Below are 24,455 nucleotides of genomic sequence, written 5' to 3'. Positions count from 1 at the left end.
GTAATACATGCTGTGTGATTAAAAAAATAAAGTATAGATTTAATTAGCAGGTAAGAAAATCTATTTCAGTGTTTCATTAAATATACAGAAAAGTTTTTGCTTCTCTGTGATGAGAGAGAAAAAAATATCCTAGAAGAACATGATTTTTTTTTTTTCATGGGCTTTTCTAATTTTGAAGAAATTTATATTTCTGGTTGTAAGTCAAACTTACATTTAATTCCTCCTAGTAGCGTGCTTGCCTTGTTTCCTTTATGAGGTAAGTAAATACAAAAATATTCCAAAATTTTCACAGCAAATAAAGCATAGTAAGAAACCCAAAGCCTAAATTGTGCAGCATTTCCTTTTTCTTCTTCTGTGCCTTCAGTAGAGTTTTACAGTTTTTTAATGCTTTAATTTCTAACCTTTTTTTTTTTTTTTTTTAATAATAGGGTTAACTCTGTGATGTAATTAACTCTGTGGTGACATTTTTGCCATAAGAAAAGGAAAGGGTTTGTTTTTTATACCTAAGTTAAGGGGAAACTGTTCTAAGTCTAATCAGACTCGAAGAAAGAAGTTTCTCATGTCACATCCTGAAATAATACATTTTAAGATTACAGGAAAATTCAGATAGAAAAGGAAATTGTGTGGTCTCAAGTCCAAGGTTCCTGCCCCAAGGAAGGTCAGCTGTGAAATCAGACTTAGTTGCTTGGGTTCTTGAACAGATCTCCACCTGGGTCTGTAGCACTTCAGAGAAGGGAGCTAGCACAGCATCTTTGGGCAACCCAATGCATCACTGGGCAAGGGTGAAAACCATTCTTTTGATGGTCAGTCTTAACTTCTTGTGATTGTTCCCCTCTACTTTACCCTTGTAAGGTGTCATCTGAGGACTCCACCACAAGAAGAACATGGAGCTGTTGGAGAGGGTCCACAGGAGGGCCACAGAGATGCTAAGAAAAGCACCTCTCTTATGAGGAAAGGTTGAGGGAGTTCAGCTTGTTTAGCTGGGAGAAGGTTCCAGGGTGACCGCATGGTGGCGTTTCTTGAAGGGAGCTTCCAAGCAGAAAGGGGACCTACTTTATGGTCTGATAGTGATAGGACAAGTAGGGATGATTTTAAACTAAAAGAGATGAAGTTAGATGTTAAAAAAACTCTTTACTCAGAAGGTGGTGTGGTACTAGCACAGGTTGTCCAGAGAAGCTGTGGGTGCCCCATCCCTGGCTCTGTTCAAGGCCGGTTTGGATGGGGTCCTGAGCAGCCTCATTTAGTGAGTGGCAACCCTACCCACAGCAGAGAGTTGGATGATCTCTAGGGTCCCTTCAAGCATGTGCTTCGATTCTATGATTCTGTTATCTCTTGTCTTCCCACCATGCACAACTACGGCTCTGTAACCTCCCTGCAGGTATCAGGGGCTGCTTTAGTATGCCCCAAAGACACTATGCCTCCAGACTGCATCTGTCAATGTTCCTCACCTTCTCTTTCTCCGAAAAATGCTACTATTCTTACCGATCTGATGGCCCTTTGCTTAACATGCCACAGTTTATTAATTTCTTTCCTGTACTGGGGTAGGAAGGGTTGGCAAGCAAGACTGTGTGCCGCTGTGCATAATGAAGACAGATAATCCCTTCCCTTGATATGCTTGTTGCATATTTCATAATGCAGACCAGGACTGCTACCTAACCTACTGTGCTGCTAGAAACACTGCTGGCTTATGTTCATCTTGATGTCCTCCATAACCCCTAGGGCCTTTTTCAGCAGAACTACTCTGAGGGCAGCAAATCTTCAATCTTGTCTTGCTGCCAAGGGCTTCTCCTCCCCATGTGCAGGACTTCACTTCTGTCTCTTATTGAATTTCACAAGGCTCCTGTCAGTCCACTCCCTCCTGTCTAGGCCCTTTTGGACAGCAGCCCTGTACTACAGTGCATTGACTGATTCCTTCAATTTGGTATCATCAGCAGTCCTGGTGAGTTTCCAGCACCCTTGCACGGACCACCTGCTTTTGTTGATCTTGCTACTGATCACAAGCAACTGGCGAGGCAGATATGCAGTTCAGTCCCTAACACTCTCAGAACTGAAACTTTCTGACTGGGAGCCTCCTCTTGAAAGCTGCTCTTTGGTAAAATCATAGTAATGTTATATTCCTACAAAGGACCACAATACTCAAACAAGGCAAAACCTGGGTAACTTTCAATATTCTAATTCTTTAAGTAGATCTGTTTGCAGAAAATATGATAAATTAACAATTATATATGATTGACTTCACCTTTTAGATTAACACATCCAAATTCTGTCATCTACAAGCAAGTAAGACACTTATGTCTGCCACATACGGCTTATTTCAGCTGTCCTCTGAGATGTCCTGCATTTATTCTGGCCTCCTAGTATCACTTCAGGAGGCTGTAGGCCCTCTGTGACATGCATCAATTCCAAGTAGATGTCTCACATACCCTGGAACATTTCATATGGTATTCACTGCATACAAAGGTATACATGATTTGGACCTAGAAGAGTTTTGTCTTTTGTATCATCCTTTTGATTTAACTATGACAGAGACCTATAGTCCATCGATTACATATTAGCATATAAACACCTAACACATATTTAGATGCCTACAGCTGCTTGCACTCACTGCAAAGAGAAAGCCAGCCACAGCTTGAGATCATGGCAGATGACAGCAGATAATTACAGCTTATGAAATGAGAAATTCATGAATTATTCACTTGACTCTAAAAGCCAAATGATTAATTTAAACAATATCACAAAATTATTTGAATAAACTATTCCATAATATTCAAACATCATTCTGAAGGCATCCAGATGAATTTCTAGATGTCTTTCTAGATTATCCCAGATATTTCTTCATGAAAAACTTTGTTGCATTAATTTGTCCTATAATTATCCTATATTATTTTTCATAATAATATCTGGGATATTATTATCCCAGATAATTCTGGGGTATTATTAATCTCAAACAAGTTTACTGATGGAGACTAAACCCATAGTATTATGACACCTGTAGTTCATCCCAATCTACCTACACAAATTAATGATGTTTGTACAATTTAAAGTGCTGTAGGATCCCTTTATTTGATCAAGTGTCCATAAACAAATGAAGACCTTTTCCTTTCTGATATCTTGCAAAATACGTGTTTATAGCAAACTAACACTTTTATTCAGATTTAGAACTAAAAAGTACAGCGATGGGTTTTTAAAAATGCTTAAAATAGATAAAATAGATTGACTGATTGCATATCCCTTTGAATTATTGTGAAAGCACCAGAACTATCTAAATCGTGCCATGAAAAAGTGGAGTTAGAAGTTATATAACTTGAAGTTGCTATAAATTGCTTCTTGTTGAAAGCTATATAAAACATTCTCAAATCTGTCATGTTCCACCTCTTCTCCTTTAAAAAAATCTAAGTGAAAACGTCCAAGAAAAACATGAATCAGGTGTGCGTTATTAAACTAGAGCAAAATATACACCACCATAATGACAGAACACTCTCTCACAGCTTAATGTGAAAACCTGTTCCCTCTGTTTTACGTCCAGAGTGCATTTATTGCAACAAAATATGCCTTATTAGGTTAGCTAAACTGATACAGCTAATTCAGCAACAAAACTTCTTTCCCCTCACACAGTATCTCCATTGCCACTTTAATACAAGTTTATTTGTTGAATACAAATTATGTTTATCTTCTCCTCTGCTGCTGATATTCATATGCTCCCTCAAAACACACTATCTGAAAACGCAGACAGGAAAACACATTTTCTGTTTCTCCTCTCAATGAGGCACGTATCATGCCAGCACAGCTACAGCTTCCCAGAGACCATGCTCTACAATGTCTGGTCTCACTCTGGACCTTAGCAAAAGGACATTCTCAAAATTTGGACTAGTTTGACCTACAATGATTTGGGAGGAATGGAATATAAAGAGTAAGGGAGCATGAAGGAGACAGCAATTGCTTTATTTGTAGTGGTTGGAACTGAAGAAATTAGATGGCAGAAGATAATAGAGGTTAAAGCTGCAGTTTCCATTTTGATTTAGAAAGGAACCTCAATTTCTTAGCTGCTTAATAAAAAATAGATATAAATAGATAAAAATATGACAATTTATTTAAAAAATATATTTATAATAGCAAAGGTGCATTTCTAATGAAAAAGGTACGGACGGGCCAAACAAAGTAACAAAGGGATCAAGGCAGAATTGCATTTGAAATGTCAAAAGTGTGCATCACCAAGCACTGAATACTGCTCATGACTATATCCTGTTTTGTACTCTGAAAGACAACAGCCTCCTACAACAAAGACAATTATAAGACAGCTACCATTTGTCCCAGAAAAGCTCTTTGCTACTTAGAAAAATACTAGAAGGGAAAAACAGCCCCTTGTTAGTTCAAATTAGCTGAAATTAGCTCCTCTGATTATCTACTCTTTAAATTGGAAAAAGAGGGGTTTTTTTTTGTTCAGCGTGAGTTATTTTTAGACTGGCAAAGAGACAATGGTAAACAGAACTGAAGCTCCATGGGCACCTTCTGAGGTTAAATTACCTTTCATGCCATTTGCACAGAAGATTGTTCTCAAGCAGCTTGAGCAGATGGTCGGGACACCATTGTCCGTTTACTTGTATCCGCAAAGGTAAATGATGGCTCTTCGAAATCCTGAACAATATGACCCTCGTGATGTTTTATGAACTTTGGCTGCCAAGGGGAAAAACAAAACAAAACAAATAACATAAATAAATATAAAGTTAATTGAAGAGGAGAAAGATCTAACTGATGAAATCTCATTTTAAACTATTGCCCCCTACTTAACCCTTCCCCTTAACAAATATATATATATATGCAATCTGAAACTATTTCTCTAAAAGGAATGAATAATGAATATATTCCAGCATACTCAGCAAAGTGGGCGAAAACAAATCATACAAATCATTCATTCATTCATTGAAATAAGAATCAATCATCCCTGAGTGTTTCTACTACACATGGCATTTTCAGAAGCATACTGCCAAATAATAACCAGTTCTGCGTATGGGGCCACAGAGATGGTCACAGATTTCCCGGACCACACTGGAGCAGACAGCTGCCCGAACTTGGGGTCTACCCACCCAGACAAGTATTAGAAGAGAGAAGGTCATGAGAGAAGCAGAATATGCTGAATGTACTTTTTAGATTTTTAAAAATTTCCCAAATTTCTTTGGAAACAGACCTGGTCAAACATCTTCAATGCAAGCCTTTTGCAACAAGCAACCACTTTTATTTAAGCAAAGTACTGATAAGAAAGAATGAATTTAAAGATTTGAGAGGGCATGTAGAGTCATGAAGAAAACCCTTAAGTTTTATGAACAATCCTTGGGATGTCAGAGGTAAATGAGAAGACACTGGTCTTTCGACTTGCAATTAATACTTGCGTAACCTGTCACTCTAAAAATATTCTGAAAGAAAAAAAAAAACAAAATTGTTGAATATGGAAAGAATTGGATGAAATCAGTGAAGGGGCCACTATGCCAATTTCAATACACACAGCAAAATAGGACAGAACTGGAACTTAAAATAACATGGAAATAGATAACTGTGACTGACTCATCAGCCTCTCCACTTTCTAAAGCCAGCAGGCACTGCAAAACATTTGGTTAACTGAAGTTGCATATGACAATAGTTGTTTTTTTGATAACTGCTTGCTTAAAGTGACACAACAAATAAAATTCATATCCTTTATCTAATATCGCACCCTCAACAGCAACAGTGGATGAACACTGAATACATTTCCTTCACTTGCATTTCAGTGATTGATTGGCTTCATGTTACTTGTCTTTGCTCTTTTGTTGTCGTATTCAACATGCATTAGAACAAATGTGCAACTTAAACATTTAAGATCCTTGACAAATTTTTAGGAATTGTTAATACTCACTGGAATAATGGAAAAGAGGAAAGAAGAAGTGTGAAATAACATAATTCTGAATGAGAACTTCACAAAACGTCATTTTAAGAGATTGGGAAAATAGAACAAACTTATGTTCATTTGAGAATATGAGAGAAATCTTAGATTAGGAGATTTTTCAAATTCTCCTCTCTGCCCCAGAAAAAGCAGAAGCTTCAGCTACGTTTGGTATAAGTATCAACATTTCATGAAAATTTTCATTAAAAAAAAACCAAAAAACAAAACAAAAAAAACCAATAAAAAATAGTTTTTCTGTGCCATGAGAAAACTGTTTCTCTTCCCCTCTTTATTCAAGAAAAAAGGAATGGAGTTTTGTTGTCCCTCATCTGTTTATCTGCACTTAACATTCCTGGCTATATCTGCCTACTTGCAAATATATAATAATGAAAGTAATAAATATGCTCATGAACATGTTCAATATGAACTGAATGGCTGAGAGAATCCAACTCTCAGCAAATCCAGTCTTCCAACATCAGCAGACTTCACACAGAAGATCAGTATTACTACATCTGGACATTCTGGACATGATTTTTTTTTTTTTTTTTTTTTGCATAAATAACCTGATAATTTTTTTTTTTTTTTAAACATCATTTTATTATAAAAAAAACAATAGGTAATAAATTGGTGCCACAAAAACCTAAGTGCCCCCATCCTCGGAACCAACAAATTCTCATTGGAAGCAGCAAAGTGTACATTTTGGTTTCCCAGTAGAAGGGCATCTGAATAGCATTAAGGCCCATGTGTTCTCTCATCAGATACTCAATGTCACCAGCATTAAAGAACTGGATATTTTTAATAGAAAATACAGCAAACCAGTAGTATTCACAAATGTGCTTTTTGAAAGAAGTGCGAAATAACTTCTATACTGAAAGAACTGGAATGACTATAAACATTTTAGCCTTCTGCCTACCTCCCTTCAGAGGTCAAATTGTCCAGAAGACTAACAACAAAATTAATTTGAAAACAATGAGAATAAAATTTCAGCAAATCAAATGAAATTTCACTTTTTTTTCCCCTCTTACTTCGAGCAAAGAACACCACAAACGTCTGACCAAATTACTAGTTCATCCTGTAAGGTGGGTCACAGTTAATGTGCACTAATGAGTTGTCAGCTAACTCAGCTGCTGCAAGCACAGGCTGTTTTTCCCTTTATACAACTGAGCATTAGTATGTTTTCCGATGACTAAAGCTAGTTTCCTTTCTGCACGTTTAGAGAGGCATAAAGGGCCCCAACGGGAAGGTTGGAATGCTGTTCCCATCTCTCCAATATACAGTAAGTTAATTCAATCAATCATTTATGGAGGGAGAATATACTGAACACTCTCAGGAAAGAGACTCACTAAAAATAAGGAGATGAATAACAAATTCAGATTTAGCAGTGTGGTTGTACAGCAGTTGATTCCAGAAAGAATTCCTCAGCAATTAACTCCTTTCAGACTACACCTAGTTGGTGAGTCCACATAAATGGAGCAGATTATAGTGAGATTACTGAAATCTTATATATGGATATCTCCCAATTAGCAGAATACATACAAAGCATTGTTCCACAACAACAGAAGGAAGGGAACACAAAAATGGAGAAATAGTCCTTAACCTCAGTAATAGGAGTGAAAAGCTGGAACATATTTTGTACAGACAGCTATTCTGAATGAGGCACTTCAGAGGTAAAAGAGCTGATCAGGAAATCAGAAAACTGAAAATTTGGTGTTAAAATCATTAAAACATACCTTCTAAATCTTTTCTTGCTGCATATATATTACCAAGCTTGTAGGTTAAGACATTTTTATGATTAAATCTCCAATTTAACATAGATGTGTGCGTTGGAAAGACTACTTGAAATTACATACTCTAAAAATGGTAAAACCTCATGTCTTTCAAGAACTACCAAAAACATATAAAATTCTGCAGCATTACAAGCTCTGTTAAATATGAGTTTTAGGATGCCTTTTCCAAGCATTCATTTCTAAAATTTTAGCTGCACTTCCAAGGCATTAGTTTCATGTGCTTCCAAGAATTAGTTTCAGAATTTCTGTTATTTCTGCATGTCCCAAGTCTATTGCAATTCTTATCAGAATAAAGGACTGTTTCCTAGTAAAAGCATCGCTGCCTCTCCGACACTTGTAAGCAAAGACTTGAAGAGCCACCAATAACAGGGTTCTACCAATGTTCTGGACCTCTGAAAATCTCTGTGGAGATAAATGGTGACTATCTGGAGTCCCTAGAACTTCTGTAGGCCACCAAAGCCATAGTGGCTACGTTCCTATTACTTCGTTTGCCTGGAAGTAGTATCCAATTATAACTTATCTGGGGCAAGGGGAAGCAACTTTGTTCTACTGGGACAAAGCAACTGAAAATACTTCCTTCCTTCATTGTAGTAGTGGCCAAAATGAGCTACAGAGCTCTTTTGGAGTAATTCAAAAGTTGATGAGACACAGCTGAGTTATCTGATCTAGATTTGAAGTTGGCTTGCAGTCCAGAAGTCCCTTTCAACCTATCATTTGAGTCTATGCGAAACTACTGTGGTTCATCTGAAGAAACAATGTAATCGCCAGGAGAAAAGGTATGAATTTTATCTGCTTCAGACACTTTAAAAAAAAAAAAAAAAAGTGAATCTGAGCCAGGGAGTTCCAAATCACCAGAGTTGCTTTGCAATAGCCATAAGAGAATAGCAGCTCAGCTTTTATGTTCCAGAAAGACATAAACTATTCTAGTACTATAAAGTCTCTAATTCCCAGCTTACCCACAGATCAGCAATGATTCCAAAGGGTTACTAACAGCCAAAAGTCACCAGCGTAGTTACCTGCCACATCTGTGTCTTCCTTTGAGGTCTCCCCTATCACTAATAAAGAGGCTGACTTTGCTAAATCTCGTAAGGGAAGCCAAGAAACAGCCTGAAGTGGTACTGAAGTGGAAAACAGAACAAATTAAACTAGTTGTCTTCCTGCTTCACAGCCAACTGCAATTACTTTACTGGAGAGATATTATCCAAAGAAAACACTGAATCACACAAACAGGAACCATTTCATTAGCATCCCCAGAGTGAACCTTTCCTCAGGTGTAATTTGAGGAGCCCTTAAAATATGCAATTCTATCTACAACTTTCAGTCCTCAATAGTTTCCTACTGTAATTCTAGTTTCCCTCTACAAGAAATCCTGCAGTTAAATCTACTTTCAGAATGACTTCCCTGATTAATTAGTCTATAATGGCGGTACTCTCTGTTGGATTAAAGCATTTCTTTGTTTAAAAGTAATCCTTTTCCTCTGAATGCTGGCAATTTAGGAGCTGAGGGAATGAATCACCACCACTTGGTACTGCCATTCACATTACTGGGATGTGTACTCATGTAAAGTCACTCTGAGCCATAATTGCTTGTTCTCCTCAGTCAGCTGTAGATTTTAAGAGTGGAAGAAATATAGAGTGGAAGTGAAAAACTCGTAGGCCATCCAACGTTTCTGTCAAAAAGACTAGAGTGACTTCCAAGATACTGGAGATACATGAATTGCGAACAAATCCAACTCTGAATCTTGAATGCTAACTTGAGCAAGTCTAATGTTTGCTGAAAAATGTCCCACAGGTAATAAGCAAAAAGGCAGAACACAGAAATACAGAGTGCAATTCCCATAAGGAAATAGAAAGAAAATAATGCTTTGTCCCGTGGTAAGCTTCGCTGCAAAGCGAAGGGAGGCACTGGAACAGGTTGCCCCAAGAGGTGGTGGATGCCCTGTCCTTGAAGATGTTCAAGGTCAGCCTGAATCAAGCTCTGGGTAACCTGACGTAGCTGTAGGTGTCCCTGTTCATTGCAGGGGAGTTCGACTACATGGCCTTTAAACATCCCTTCCAACTCAGATGATTCTATGATTTTATAGCTTTCTGAAAGACAAATTCACTTGGCAGACCTGATCAGTGTTTTGATTTTCACTCTATATGAAAAAGGAAGTAATGACTCTTGAGTTTTCACACAAAAATGACAGAGGTACTCCTTACAGTGGACAGCAGAACGTTCAGTGGCATTATTTGAGATTCAAGTATCACTAAGCATCATTTAGTTTTCAAGAGATCTGAGCAAGAGTCAGTGATACCTCCAGCTATTAACTCCACTAAACACCAGCTAACTACAGGTGCCTATGGGTTTTGAAAGGTTATTTTATTTGGATGTAGGAGAGTAAAATCTTAGAAAAAATGTTTCCACAATATAAAAACTTTTTTTCCTGACTGCTTCTGTTAGGAAAAAATAAAACAAACTAAAATCAAAATAAAACCACCTTTGAATAAATAAAGTAAAAATTAAAAAAGCAATTTAATTAACAAATTTTACAAGGATGCTATGCAACAAAGTATTAACATAGTAATAAATTCATATTGATGACTGAAGGGCAGTGCTTATTTCACCAGCTTCACAGGGGCCCATTTCACCTGAATTTAAACGATTTCAGTAAAATTATGCAGTGAGTCAGCACAGAGACCAAAAGAGAACTAGGGAATTGTGGCTCTTTGTCTTTCACCATTAATTCACACTCCCACATGGAGAAAATGGATGTTTCTACCTTATTAAGTCCCACAGTATATTTAAATCATACCAACACACAACCATATTTTAGAAAAAATACCTACAAATCAATAACTCACAAACCTAACTACAAACTGTGATGTAAGTCTAACATTCATGGTAACCCAAGTTTCAGGATGGATACAAGTAGAATAGATGCAATACTTGTACAAGCTGATGGAATTAACAGCTTTAGCTTCAAATCCCCTAGCTTTGACAGCTTTGAGTTCTCTTATGACTAAAATATATCAGTCTCACTTTAAAAGCAAAACAAAAAGATCACAGAAGTTTCTAACCTCAAAGAAGCTCCTTAGGTTCAGCCAATCTTTAATAAATATTAAAAACTCTCTGTTTGGATCTCCTTTAAAATCACATACAACTACAGAACTGCCTATGAAGTGTTTCAATAAACAGAGCATTGGAAATCTGTCACCTAACACCAAATCTCTCAGTTCTTCTAACAGATAGAGGGGCATAGCCAATGTGTTTTCATCCCTGCTCTCCCAGTTGCTCACATCTAATAGCAAGTAATTACTTATCATTCTCTTTTCTGCGGTGAGTATCTTGGGTTGAGCACTGCTGAGTTAAGGAGGAATGACTCTCCTAAATCTGCTAAAGCAAGAGACACTGTTTTATAGAAAGTTTCATAATCTGAAAATGCAATGTCTTAAAGACCTCTGCAAAATTTTTAAGAGAATGTTGGAGCATCTTATAAAATTTCACATGTAGACAGGTCTTTATGATATACACGAGTTTGTTTCTCGTCCCAGAGGCCGTTAGGAAAGAAACCTCTGATGCCTATGTAGCACAAAACTGAAAAAAATTCAATTAGAGATGTTTCAACATATGTAATAAGGAACGAAACAGAAAAGGGAGCTGAAAAGCCAACACGAAGATGAAAGAACCTGAATGATATAATTACTGTGAGCTAGGTGAAATTTTCTTGAAAGATACAAACAGACATGAGTGACAAATATTATCAGTGAATTACAATCATGTGGCCTAATTAAAATAGATTTCTAAGCTATATATCTCTCTTCCAAGTGGAAGAGAAAAGTTTCACAAAGTCTGATTCTGATGTCATGGGCTAACATGGTAAAATAGGTGTTATTTTCAGAGCAGCCCTCATATCTCATGGGTTGGCACTTCTCAACAATACTGAAGAGTCTACAGGCAAAGCCATCTGAAAGGTGTAATCAGCTAAAAGTAAATTCAGAATGCAGTGAAGTTATCAGTAACAGTAAACAGCAATAGCCATATTCCTGCACAAACACCCCAAACTACTTGGTTCTGGATTCCCTTAGTATTTGCTGGAGTATTTGTTTCTTTTGTGGGAACAGTCTAGGCATTGAATTAAGAGATTAAAATGAGAAGCAAGTTTTGAATTTCAAAACTTCATTACAGTGATGTTTGAGGCTGGCTTAATTTCATGCATCTTATGTGAGAGAGTAAGGGACTGCTGGGAAAAGCATTACAATCTGAGGCAGTAGACCTTTGTTTGGTTCTGAGAAACAACAATACAGTCTGGCAAACTGTTACTTCACAGTGAATGGCAGATAGAAGCATTAATTGTCTTTGACATTTACTGCTGTATCATTGCTACCTACTGAGCATGAAATCCCAAGCCATTTCTTTGTTGTATTCTAATAGTCATCAGAAAACTGATATGTAAAAATGGTGCGGTAGCCCTAAAAAAGTGGTATCACCTGCACAAGAAAGAAACATCTTGTTTGCATAGCTTTCAAAATCTACCTTCAATTCCAGGGCAAAAACATGGCAGGAGGTTTTTTTTGTTGTTGTTGTTTTTGTGTTTTTATTTATTAATTTTTTTTATTATTATTATTATTATTATTATTTTGTAACGTTTATTTCAGTATCATTTAATTATTCAATTACTGGTATGAAAAAGTGTCCAAGTTCTGGCAAATTTCTATTCTGTACTATAAATAAACACATCCTTCACAGTGCTCTCTGCTTTCTTGTGTACTTTAAGTCTTCTAAATATGATTTTAGAGATGTAATCGGCTGCTTGAAAAAAATGTAACCTATTGAAGTAGTATTCTGAAGAGCATTATTTCTATGATTACAACTTCCCTAATGCATAGCTGTAAACAGGAAGAACGTCCTAGATAAATGTGTCCTCATAGCTGTCACTCCTTAGTCTTGACCTTCTGACACTGTTCCAGCTGTGCAATGATGGACTCAGAATTAAGGAGGGACAATCTCAGGCTCATTCTATTCCTGGCAAACTCCTAGTATTTCTCTAAAAAAAAAAAAAACAAAAAACAAACAACTAAACTCCACACACATAATGTCAAGTGTAGTGAGCTACAATAAATTTCTAACATATAATCAAAGAAATACTGAACCTTCCTACAGCTTCTCATTTCTCACTATTAAAATACATTATAAAAATAAAATAGTTCTAAATTAAATGTCATGCTTTTCTTACAGCTAGTTGGATGGTTTTTTTTGTGTGTGCTTTTATTTTGAACTGTATAATTCAGAAAGCACCAGTTTCATCAACCTCATTTCTAAGAAATCCTATTTCCAGTGTTTCTGGTTTTTTTTTTTTTTTTTTTTTTTTTTTGTAAACAGCAGAAAGGAAGATAATTCTGACTTAATGTATTTAGAATTGTAATCTATATTCTGTGTAACTCAGTGCACAATGGTAATTCACCCAAGAAATGTTTTCCTGCAAAAACAAATTATAATTAAAAAAAAAAAAATCTGAAGTAATGAGAGAAAATGCAAAATAGGATGTGAAACTATGACCACTGCAAAATCCCAGTGCAACTAGAGAACAATATGTATCTTATAAAATATATGCTGTACTATACATAGAGTATTCATAGATAGAGTTCGCCTAAGAAATCTGTTTTATGATATTGGTGATACCTGCATACAGTATTATCTTGCAGCCAGGAAAACTAATACAAGGTCATATATCATATATATATATATATATATATATTCACCTCCTTTAAGTCAATGGGAAAAAAAAGACCTTAAGGTTGTCACAAGGAAAGCAAAGTAAATCAGACACTACAAAGAAAGATGGGGTGAAAGTTTATTTATTTCCCCTATAAATTCAAACTGCTCCAGCAGCATCTTTTTTTCCTGTGGCTTTATGTATCAACCTTGATCCTGGAAGATCCTAATATATAAATGCTTAATGAATATTCTGGATCTAAAAAGAAATACCACAGAAAGATGACCTACAAGAATACTTAATGGATTCTAGATAAAACATCAATGTTATTTGTTGCATTCTTTGCTGCTTTAAGCCCCTAACATAACTGGTGAGTGTCACTTAAATATTCTAGGCTCCTCAGGAACTTGACCTTAAATACCTGGACATTTTTAATATTGAATTCATAAATCTGTTCCAGTACCTCTCATTTCTGTACATGGTGTTACACCTATAGATAATGTACTGAGCAATGCAATGAGGGGCACTCTGTCCCAAAGAGCATAAACTTGAAAGGGCTAAGCAGGTTCTGTATAGAATACTGCAGTTCAAATAGTGACTTCCTCCTACACCAAAATAGAGATAAAATGATAACGTGCGTATTTTTAGAGAAAAAGAAGCCAAGTTCTTCTACATCAGCAAAATGCATCAAGATTTTAACAGCTACCTTATTTCCACTGACAGACACACAGGTAATGAAGTTCACAACAGAGATCCACCCAGAGAACTCTGCAGTGAATACAATAGGATTTTATTTTTTTTTTCCCTTCCCCAGAGCAACCTAAGCATCCATATAATCAGAAACCATCACACTGTATTATCCTGGAGCACAGACAAATAGTCTCTTCCCTAGCCTATAGATAGGCACTGAGATTCATTATAATATCTAGCAGTGTATATTTGACAAGATCATAATAGTTATCATTTACATTTTGTAAATTAAAACTTTATCTGACCTAAGTATTTCAGCGAAGAAGCATAAATTGCTCTGCAGACTATATGAAAGTCTTACTCATTAAGATTATACATTCTCAGCAAACAGCAGAGTAACGAGAGCTCTTGCTCTCTTTTAAGAAAAGCAGACTTCAGACACAGAAATTTTATTGGATCTCTACACCACCACAAAGGATCTCTAGGAACACTTACCACTTACCCTGTGTGTTAAAGGTCACTACCTGACCAGCAGCCTCTAGTAAAATCATAGATCTGTTTTAAATGAAAGAAACAACTGACGGCTAACCTTCCTGTGCACTGACTCTTTCAATCACAGTACCTGAAGTGTATCAAAATCACAGTATTTTCAAAATTTGAAATGAGTTTAGAACAAATATATGCATTTTGCCTGTGGAAGTTATCATACCTTGGATGTAAAAAATTAGTAGAAGATATAATTACTTAGAGAGAATAGTCCAACAGAACAGGAAGCACTATCACAGGTTAATTTTTAGGCTTAAACATAAATCATACATACATAAATTGTGAATGAGTTAACTTGTGGGAATAAATGGAACAGAAAAATACGCTGTAACACTGTCCAGCAATGTTCTCCATTTGAATACACATAAGTAGAAGAAAAACATTTTTTGAAGGGAAGTCACATCATCACAACTGCTAGTTCTAAAGTTCTAACTTTTTCTATAGAAAGGAGACTCTGCTTCCTCCCTAGAGTCCCTTGTCAGAAGATCTTACAAGAGAAAAAAATGAGATCACATTCCAAAACCACAAGATGTAAAGCCTTGCAAACAAATAAGGATTGCAATTGATCATCTCGATGAGAAAGTACAACAGAGGATAGGGGAAAAAAAAAAAAAAAAAAAAAACACAGAAAAAAAGCTATATTTTAACTTCTATGTGACACTTCTAAGAGGGAAAAAAAAATCCACTCCAATTAAGAAAATATCAACACCTCAAGAGTGAGGGTAACTTTGATCTTATTATTTGCCAGATAAATTTCATCTCTTTAAAGCTTCAACTCAATAGAACCAAGTTATTAAGGAGTAAGAAAACTGAAATAAGAGTCTTTTAGAGAAACCAAGGGCAAATTAACAGGTATAATATCTAGACTGATTGGCTACCTCAGAGGAATTAAAATAATAATATATCCTTATTGGTAAAACAGTAGTCACGCATATTCGGTTGAGTGCTGAGTAGCATTTTCATAAAAAGAAGCAAAATTTCTTATCAGCTTCAACCTTTTCCATTTAGATTTGCAGGTTCTCTAAAACAAATACTTGTCATCACTTAATATTAAAAAGTATTTTAAAAGTATATTATTAAATTCTGCCACTGAATTCTGAAATTGCATTTAATATTCATTTACAACATTATACTGACAGGCACAGAAACTCAGATCACATGTTTATCACTGAAATAAATTACTAGCCAATCTGAAGCAGCATGAGCTTTTTCCCGTAGTCTACATGTCATCCTTAACTCAGAAGCAATCTTCTGTTGTCATACCACTTAGTATTGACCTCTCCTAAAAAGAGAGGCACAGACCTCTCCTGAAAGTGCTATGGCAGGTGCCTCCCAAGGTGGTCCCCAGTTAAATAACTAGGAAGACTTTCCTACGGCAGCAGAGTGACAATTCCCATTGCTCTTGGTGACTGAGCACTATGCAGTAGTGCTCAGAACTCTCCAAAACGACATCTCACTCCAGAGTTACGTCCTAAATAACTGCAAACTTTTCCATCCTACTAGAGTTCAACAATCGTTAAACAAACTACAAGAATAGACTGAAAAACTCCAGAGGTGAAAGGCTTACCTAGAGCAAACCTGAGTTAAAACCAAAAGGGTGTTTAACCTTTCATACGCTAGATGTAAGTTGTCAGTTCAAGTGGTAAGCCCAGTTTTGCCATCTGCATGACCACGTCAGTTTGAATGCAGAAAACGGGCAACAGTCATAGATTTCAGCATCAGCTCTCTATCCTCCACACCATTCAAACAGAAAGGGCTTAAAAGAAACAGTTAATCCTAATAGTAAGTGCCAGCAGAAAAGACAAACAAGAATAAAATATGTATAGACCCTCCAATATCCAATTACACCTGTATCTAGAAGTTTAATTTGAAGATCAGGAGCTTCATTCAAGTGTGTTCAATTCTGAGCTGATAGATCCAGAAGTGGCTTTGCATGCTTGAATTCTAGTACCCCAACTCCATCATATTTCCATGAAACACCCTTAATATATACAAGCTGGAGTCAATGTAAAATTAACGAACAAAGGAATCTCTTGCTTATTGCAAGTATACAGTTTGGGCAGCATCTTATCTCAAGATGGGGCAGGACATTGTTCTCAGCTGTTCCTTCATGTCTCTGGCCTCTCCACTGGTATTAGGTATTTGTTTTTATTCTTATGTACTATTCTGAGGTGTGCACTGGCATTTTACCAGACACAAATAATCAGCAGCATGGACCACTGCTAAGTCGACAACATTATGATGCCTGTTATACAATATATATACATATATATATATATGTGTGTGTGTATATATAAGTTTATGTATATATATATATATACACATATACATATGTTTTTAAATATGTATATGTACATATATATACAAAACTTTTAAATGCTTGTTTGCTATTTATTTGGAAAATCTCAGTAAGGCAATGGGATTAAGCCAAATAGGATGACGTTAGTCATTCTCTGGTGAGACCTAGGGTTTAGATTATTAAAAATATTTTCTACAGACAACAGAAGCAAAAAATGCATGAATTCTCACACTGTGAAATCATCAGTTATGACTTTTATATTATTAAATCCCTCTTGTAGACAAACTAACACTTATGGACTTAGTCACTCTATAAGCTAATCAGCACCTAAAATATTTTTCATCTGACTTTGAATGATATTTTAACAACTTAATATCAGCTCATATTGAAAGCTTGATTAACAGACCAGTGACAACAGCAATGAATTCCAGTGTGTGTGTGGGACCATTACCATGCTATTAAAATACAAAAGGAAAATATTACCTCCCACAGCTCTTGCTTTTGAAGTTGAGGAAGAGCTCATGCAAAGAAGTTTTATATGGAATCCAGTTGCACGAACCTTCTGACACCTATAATCTGCACCTGCATCAAGTGAATTAAAACTTTTCACTTCCCCATCTTATGGCCTAAATCCGTATTCACTACAGATGTATGCATGCTGAATCTTAAATAAACAAAAAGGCTTGCTATATAATCTATCTCATTTATAATGTAAATATTGTCTTCAGAGGAGTGCTTCATTTGGATGTTAAGTTTTAACTGTCCCATTAACCATGAGAGAATAATGTGTATATTTCAGGACATTTCTCTATTTTGAAAGTCTTTCACCTGTCAGAGAATTTACACCAGTGCTGTTCTGCAGAACACAGAACACTAATTATGTACTTTTTGTGGGAACAAAAATAACTGATAAGGACAAACTGCTCTTCACAAACTGAAGAGCATCAGCCTGTCCCTTCCTCTGATGTTGAAGCTGAACTGCTCTTGATGATAGTGGTATAAACAAAACTCAGTGGAGAAGACTCCTTAGGTCACTAATTTCAGTATGTATCATCACACTGCCATATTGACAGGATAAACAGTACCAAGATACTTACATGGAAAATTTAAATTATTTTTCAAAAGTAAGAATGCTTACTTCTTTACAGCAAACAGTGAATAGAACCATTATGCAAGATGTCCAGAACACAACTTACTAATTAAGGGTGTCCTGACGTTAAGGTGCATTTTAAGGCTACCTGTATCTGCTAGACTGCAATGTATAAATATATATATATGTGTGTGCTTTTCCTTATGCAGATACTGTCAATTAAAAGGTAATCTGATTTTTTTCATTTCTATTCCCTCTACATATGTGCTATGCCTCTAGTCATTACCACACTCATTAAAGCACAGCAGTATTTTGTCCCTTGTCAGCATTTAAATGAAGTATAAGGAGATATAACAATACAATTATCAGAAGTATTCCCAGTGAATGGGGCCTTGAAAAACAAAGAGAAGCCTTGATGGAAATGGTTCTGCACTTGAGGCCTATGTGCAGAAATCACTAGAGCTTTTCATCTTTCTTTTTTAGAAAAGAAAATTGACAAGCCTAATAGAAGGAGAAAAAGAGAAAAAGTACAATTTTAAAGCTTCATTTTTATTCAAGACATCGCACAAGGACATCCAGAAAGGCAGCCTAACAAAATCAAGACGCGGTCAGAAATGAAGCCTAAGTTAGAAGAATTTATTCTTTTTGAGATTTCTGCATAGCGCTTACCAAAAGAACCTCTCTCATGACTCACGTTTTTTCAAACTTCACAGATAAAAATAGCATGTTCATCTGAACAAGAGTGTCCCAAAAGACAAAACAAGAAATCAGGTTATATCTTACATTAAAATTTGTGTATTTTGTGCTCTAAATGCCTGTGTGTATTTCTTTATCTTGGACAAGATGAAAGGTCGCTCTTTATGCGCATAAGAGGTAATCTCAACTGTAATTACACTACAGAATAAAACTCTTCACTTGAAGGTTAACTAGATTCAGAATAACCCAGTTCTCACCAGAGTGTTGCGCTTATTTCAATTAAGTCAATCAACTTAACAAGGATTTAATTAAAAACAAGTTAGCAAGTCAGAAGAAGTATTTGAAATGTAATTAATAAATACTTTAAATAAGCAAGATATAGCTAAATCAAATATGTAATTGTAAATGCGCTAGCCTATTATTTCTTTTGAGACTTCTACTACTAGTCAACAGCAGAAAGCTTCACATGGGGATACTACCATGCAACTCATCCTGGCTTTCTACAAAGACAAGCTAGCCCAGAAGCTATAATACTGAGATTTCAGAGAATTAGGTAAAGAAATGAGTACCTATTTCCATTTATTTTAACTGGAAGGAGAATTCAAAGTTTGTTCACACTTTCTTTGCTCTATTTCACTCATTGACATTAGTATAAAACAGCTGTTCAAGACCATTAAACAAAACAAAGAGTCTTTTCACTGAATTACCATGCTTTGTTAATTGTGTTTCCCCCATGAGCACTCTGCAATCTGGTGAGCAGGAAGCACAATGCTAAAGGAAAAAAAACAGACAACTGTTAATATGAAGGTACATCAGACTTTCCCAATATGTGCCTTTCCACAGTCTTTTGTAAAATTATGCATCTCATTTCTAGCTTTGGAGTTTCACAACAATGCTTAGATCTCTGCCCTTCACAGTGCCATTCAGCATTTTTCTTGCATCTCTCTCCTATGTAATATTATTCTTTCTCTTTCTTGTTTCTGACATTCCAGCAGGAAAACAAAACAAAAACACCAACCCATGCAAGACAACCATCTACCTCTTACAATACAACCAACACTGCCCACAAACAAGATTCCTTTTCTTCTTATGACACCATTAAAAAAAAAAACCAACAACTTTATTCTCTTGTCACCAAAGACTGATTTAATTACGATACCACAGATCTAAACATATTTCGAGTAAACACACTTCAATGTTAAAGGCTAATACATACCAGAATGAAAGTTTCTGTCTACTTCCATTCTTTACAAATGACTGAGCACATTTGCATTTCATCTTTCATCCTGCTGTGTATCTGACACATTGAGAACAGGAGCACAAAGATTAAGACAAGAATGATCAAAAGTGTCAGCCCCTTTTGGGCAACTAAGTTTGAGAAGCCCATGCCTGATTTTTCAGATTACTTCACTTTATATTACACTTTTCACCTTCAAACCACGGTTCCTGTTGAATTGGCCATTGCTACAGCTGAAGTGCTCCAAAATTAAATTGGCCACTGCTACAGCTAAATGCTCCAAAATTAAATTAATCTATCCTAAGTTTTTAGTGTTAAAACTTCAGCAAATAAGTAACATGGAGTAAAAAGTTATGCTTGAGAGCATTTAGCTATGTTATTTGCCCAATATGATTAAAGAACTCTGGTACAGAGGCAAAGCTGAAACAGAATTAGCCATACCATGTCCACAGTCCTCTTGCAGTCCTCTACTTTATGCACTGTGAGTTGACATCTCTATGTACAATTCTGTACAAAACTTTTGCACCCATGTCCCTGTCTACAGCCCTGCTCAACTCTTTCTGCTAGATCATGAACTTTGTTCAGCTTCAGTGAAATTACATAATCCTTTTCTGCAGTACATACCGGATGGGAAGGGAAACATTCTTTGAGAGATGTAAAGTTTTTGGATGATTCACTTCAAATAATCTGAAGAATGAGCCAGAACATGGTATTTTTATGATACTGATACTCCAGTATCTGACAAGCCGCAGAGAACAAGATCTCTCTGCAACTACGACCACTAATCTGTTTCTTACACCTTTTAATCCACATCACTTTGGGACCCAGGTATCAGAAACTGACAATAACAATTCATATTAAAATCTTACTGTTTCAGCTCTACTGCAGATCCTCTGCTGGAAGTAGTGAGAAAAAAAACAAACAAAACAACACACCAAAAAATTTTGTCATTCGCAACAAATGACATCTATGCATTTAAAATGCCATTTAAAATACATACAGTAATCCTCCAGACTGAAATCTAATGTTCTGAAAATTTTGGTATCTGTTTATACTTGAAACTGGACAATATGCTATGAACTTTTCAAGAATTTAAGAAAAAATGCTTCCAGAATAATTAATTAATTAGTGCATGAAACAAAGAAACAAACAACAAAAAAAACACAAATGGAGAACCCAATACTACCTTGATAAATACAGAGACAGCACCAGGAAAGCCAAGGCGCAGATGGAACTGAACTTGACAAAGAATTGGTCGGACAGCTGCAGCCAGATGAGCGTGGTCAACAGTCTTACTTGCAGGTGGAAGCCAGTCACAAGTGACATCCTCCAGTGTTCTGTCTCTGATTGAACGCTCTTCAACATCTTTATCAGTGACACAGTCAGTTGGATCAACGGCACTGTCAGCAAGTTTGCTGATGACACCAGGCTCAGTGGTGCAGTTGATTCAACAGAAGGGATACCATTGAAAAGGACCTGGAAAGGCTCAAAAATTGGGCCCACATGAACCCAATGAGGTTCGACAAGACAAAGGGCAAGGTGTTGCACTTGGATAGAGGCAATCCCAGATATGTGTACAGACTGGAAGAAAAACTCCTTGAGAACAGCCCTACACAGAAGGAGACTTCGGGGTTCTCGTGAACAAAAAGCAGAACATGAGCCAGCACTGAGCACCTGTCATTCAGAATGGAAAGAGTATTCTGTACTCAAAAGAGGGGTGCAAGCAGGGGGAGGGAAGAGATTGTCCCTCTCTATTCTGCCCTTGTGAGGCCCCATCTGAAGTACTGTGTCCAGGCCTGAGGCCCCTAGTGCAAGAAAAAAGTGGTGCTGTTGGCATGAGTCCGGAGGACAGCGAGAAAGAAGCTCAGAGGGCTGGAGCACCTCTTCTATGAAGAATGGTGGAGGGAGTTGGGCTTGTTTTGTATGGAGAAGAAAAGGCTCCAGGAGACCTCATCATGGCCTTCCAGTACTTGAGGAGAGCTTATAAACTGGAGGCAAACAGACTTTTTATGAGGTCTTATAGTGATAGGACAAAAAGGGAATGCTTTTAAACTAAAAGAAGAGAGATTAAGATTAGATGTTAGGAAGAAATTATTTACACAAAAGGTGGTGGAGCACTAGAACAGGATACCCAGTGAAGCGGATGCCCCATCCCTGTAGGCATTCAAGGCCAGGGTAGATGGGGCTCTGGGCAGACTGATCCAGTGGGTGGCAACTATACTAATGGCAGGAAAGGGTTGAACTAAATGATCTTTAAGGTTCCTTTCAACCTAAGCCATTCTGTGGTTCTATGTATTATGCAGAGGGCATTCTGCTATTTCTGGGAAGAAAAACAGAGCACCAAATACCTTCTGTTCCCACCCCAGCTTAATCATCTGGACATAACTGGTATTGTTGTTTGATTTCTTCCTTGCCTTGTAGCAGAAAGGAACATACTGCCTTGAATAATACACAGAGCAATCAAAGATGTCTGGATGCAGCATGGAATGTGATTATTTTTCCTTTTACCTGTGATTCAATTTACTGCTGCCTAGCTTCTTTTTCTTTAGGAAAAAATAACCATAGCCATCCTCCTTTAACCAAGACAGTATACCACAACGCAATATAGAGTAGATCTAATACAATTTGCGTAGTGAAATATGCAGTGTTTTTATTTGAGTTATAGCTATCAATCACCAAATCTCTACAGGAAAATTAGCTGAGATTTAACCTAGCTTTTTTTCTATCTTCTATTAGTCTCCATGATGACATCACAATTTCTATTTTGAAGCAACTTGATGAAAAAATGTTGAATGAGAACAAGCTAAATGAAGGGAGTGGATGTTTGATGGACTGATGCCATATTTAGTTTTAATGTTCACTTTACTTCCAGCTGTCAAATGTAGTTAAAAGATGCAGTAAAACAAAGCTCTGCTTCTCATACAGAGATAATTAAAAATATCCCTAGTACTATGTCCTTATCATCCACAGAAATCCCCAACACTCATGAAAACTCTCTGAAGTACAATATATTTTTATCTGACCTTATGTTCTGTTCACTCTGCCTAAGAAGATTAGTGAAGTTTGCATTAAACACTTCCTCATGTCTTTCTCTGAAACTTGCAGCTCAGCCTCTTTACAAGAGGACATAAATATCATGTAAAGCTTTTTCAGTAAAATGTTATCAAGTAGTAAGGAGGCTTTTAAGACAAGGGAAAAATATTTTCTTGTAAGGAACCTCTTAGAAAGCAGGAGGAGATTTTAAGTAAAAAGGATGCCAAAATAAAACACAAAGAGGACATTAAGAAATCTGGAGGATTTATATGTAGATCATCTTTGATAAAAGGTTTTTCTAATCTGATGTTTACAATTTCCAGTAAGGAAGACTGCCTTCTTTTTAGCAATATTTTATGTAAGGAAATACACTGAATGGACTCAACAGTTTAATCCTTTTTAAATTAAATTCTAAATAAATTCATTCTTCCTTTCTCCACAGCTAAATTTCCAAACCTCTAACAAATGTTGTGATCCAAAAGATTTTGTTCAACCAATGAATAAAGTGCAGTGTTCACAACTAGACACAACAGTATATCTCAGACCTGAGTGATGCTTGTTTAGTTGAGAGGTAATTGTTCTACTCAACTGTAACTGTATCACATTGCTCTTCAGCCTGAGATACAAACAAATAGATTCTGCTATACTGGCAGTACAGCTTGTTATTCCCCATGATGCATTTGTGAAATCTCATGATTCCTAAGAGCAGCACTTCATGCTCACGTTGCAAGTATACAAAATTTAATCCTGTTTCCATTTCAATAAACACATCTATTTCTTTATCAAGAACTATCCTGTCCCTGCTAGATGCCACACAGAGATACTGCAGTGTCTGGGAGAGGAGCTGATCTCCTAGATTCCTACTTACTGCAATGAAGCATAACAGTGTCTGCTCTTGATGGGCTGCAGAAATATTTATTTTACTATGTTAAAGTCAACAAATCTAACAGAGCAAAAGCAGTACTGGTTCCTTATCTATTTTTAGCTAATGAAGCTGACTAAACAGGAAAGAGTATAACATGGCACTTTAAGAGACATAGCAACAGCTGCACAACGATAGCACCCCAGCTTCTAAGCAAAATTTCTTTTGATCATTTCCCCAGTAGCAAGAACATTCACAAACACCACTGAACAGGACTGTACAGGCACCACATGTTTGGACACTAAACATGGTGTCCATCACAAAACATGGAGGTGAAGGAAGAACTTGCTAACAGTTTCAGTTGAAAACGTGAATTAAAAAGCAAACAAACCAAACCACACTCCGCTATGTCATGAAAAATAAAGCTGCCACTCAACAGGAAATAAAAATGTATTCATCAAATATTTCCTCTCTACTTCTCATTTTCATTTCAACTTGAAGTGAGAAGGATGCCAGTGACAAGCACACCATAACCATCCATTAACTCTGACTCTCAGATCATTTACAGTATATTAACAGGAACTGCTCTGGCACTTCTATATGCTG

General features: G+C 36.5%; 1 protein-coding gene across 3 annotated transcripts in view; it reads right to left on the bottom strand.

Annotated features, from left to right (window-relative positions):
- DLGAP1 (DLG associated protein 1) overlaps nt 1-24,455 on the bottom strand; it is a 368,791-nt gene that overhangs the window by 292,303 nt on the left and 52,033 nt on the right. For 2 of the 3 annotated variants that reach the window (XM_052703449.1, XM_052703450.1), the window contains exon 2: nt 4,525-4,674. The exons of the other annotated variant lie outside the window; for it this stretch is intronic. The gene's annotated coding sequence lies outside the window, so the exon portion shown is untranslated. The remainder of the gene's footprint in view (nt 1-4,524; nt 4,675-24,455) is intronic. 3 annotated transcript variants of the gene reach the window in all.

Source organism: Tympanuchus pallidicinctus, unplaced genomic scaffold, assembly GCF_026119805.1.
Source record: "Tympanuchus pallidicinctus isolate F22 unplaced genomic scaffold, pur_lepc_1.0 scaffold5, whole genome shotgun sequence".
Lineage (NCBI taxonomy): Eukaryota > Metazoa > Chordata > Aves > Galliformes > Phasianidae > Tympanuchus > Tympanuchus pallidicinctus.
The sequence above is the reverse complement of the archived record's forward strand: the minus strand, read 5'-3'. Positions and strand labels throughout refer to the sequence as shown.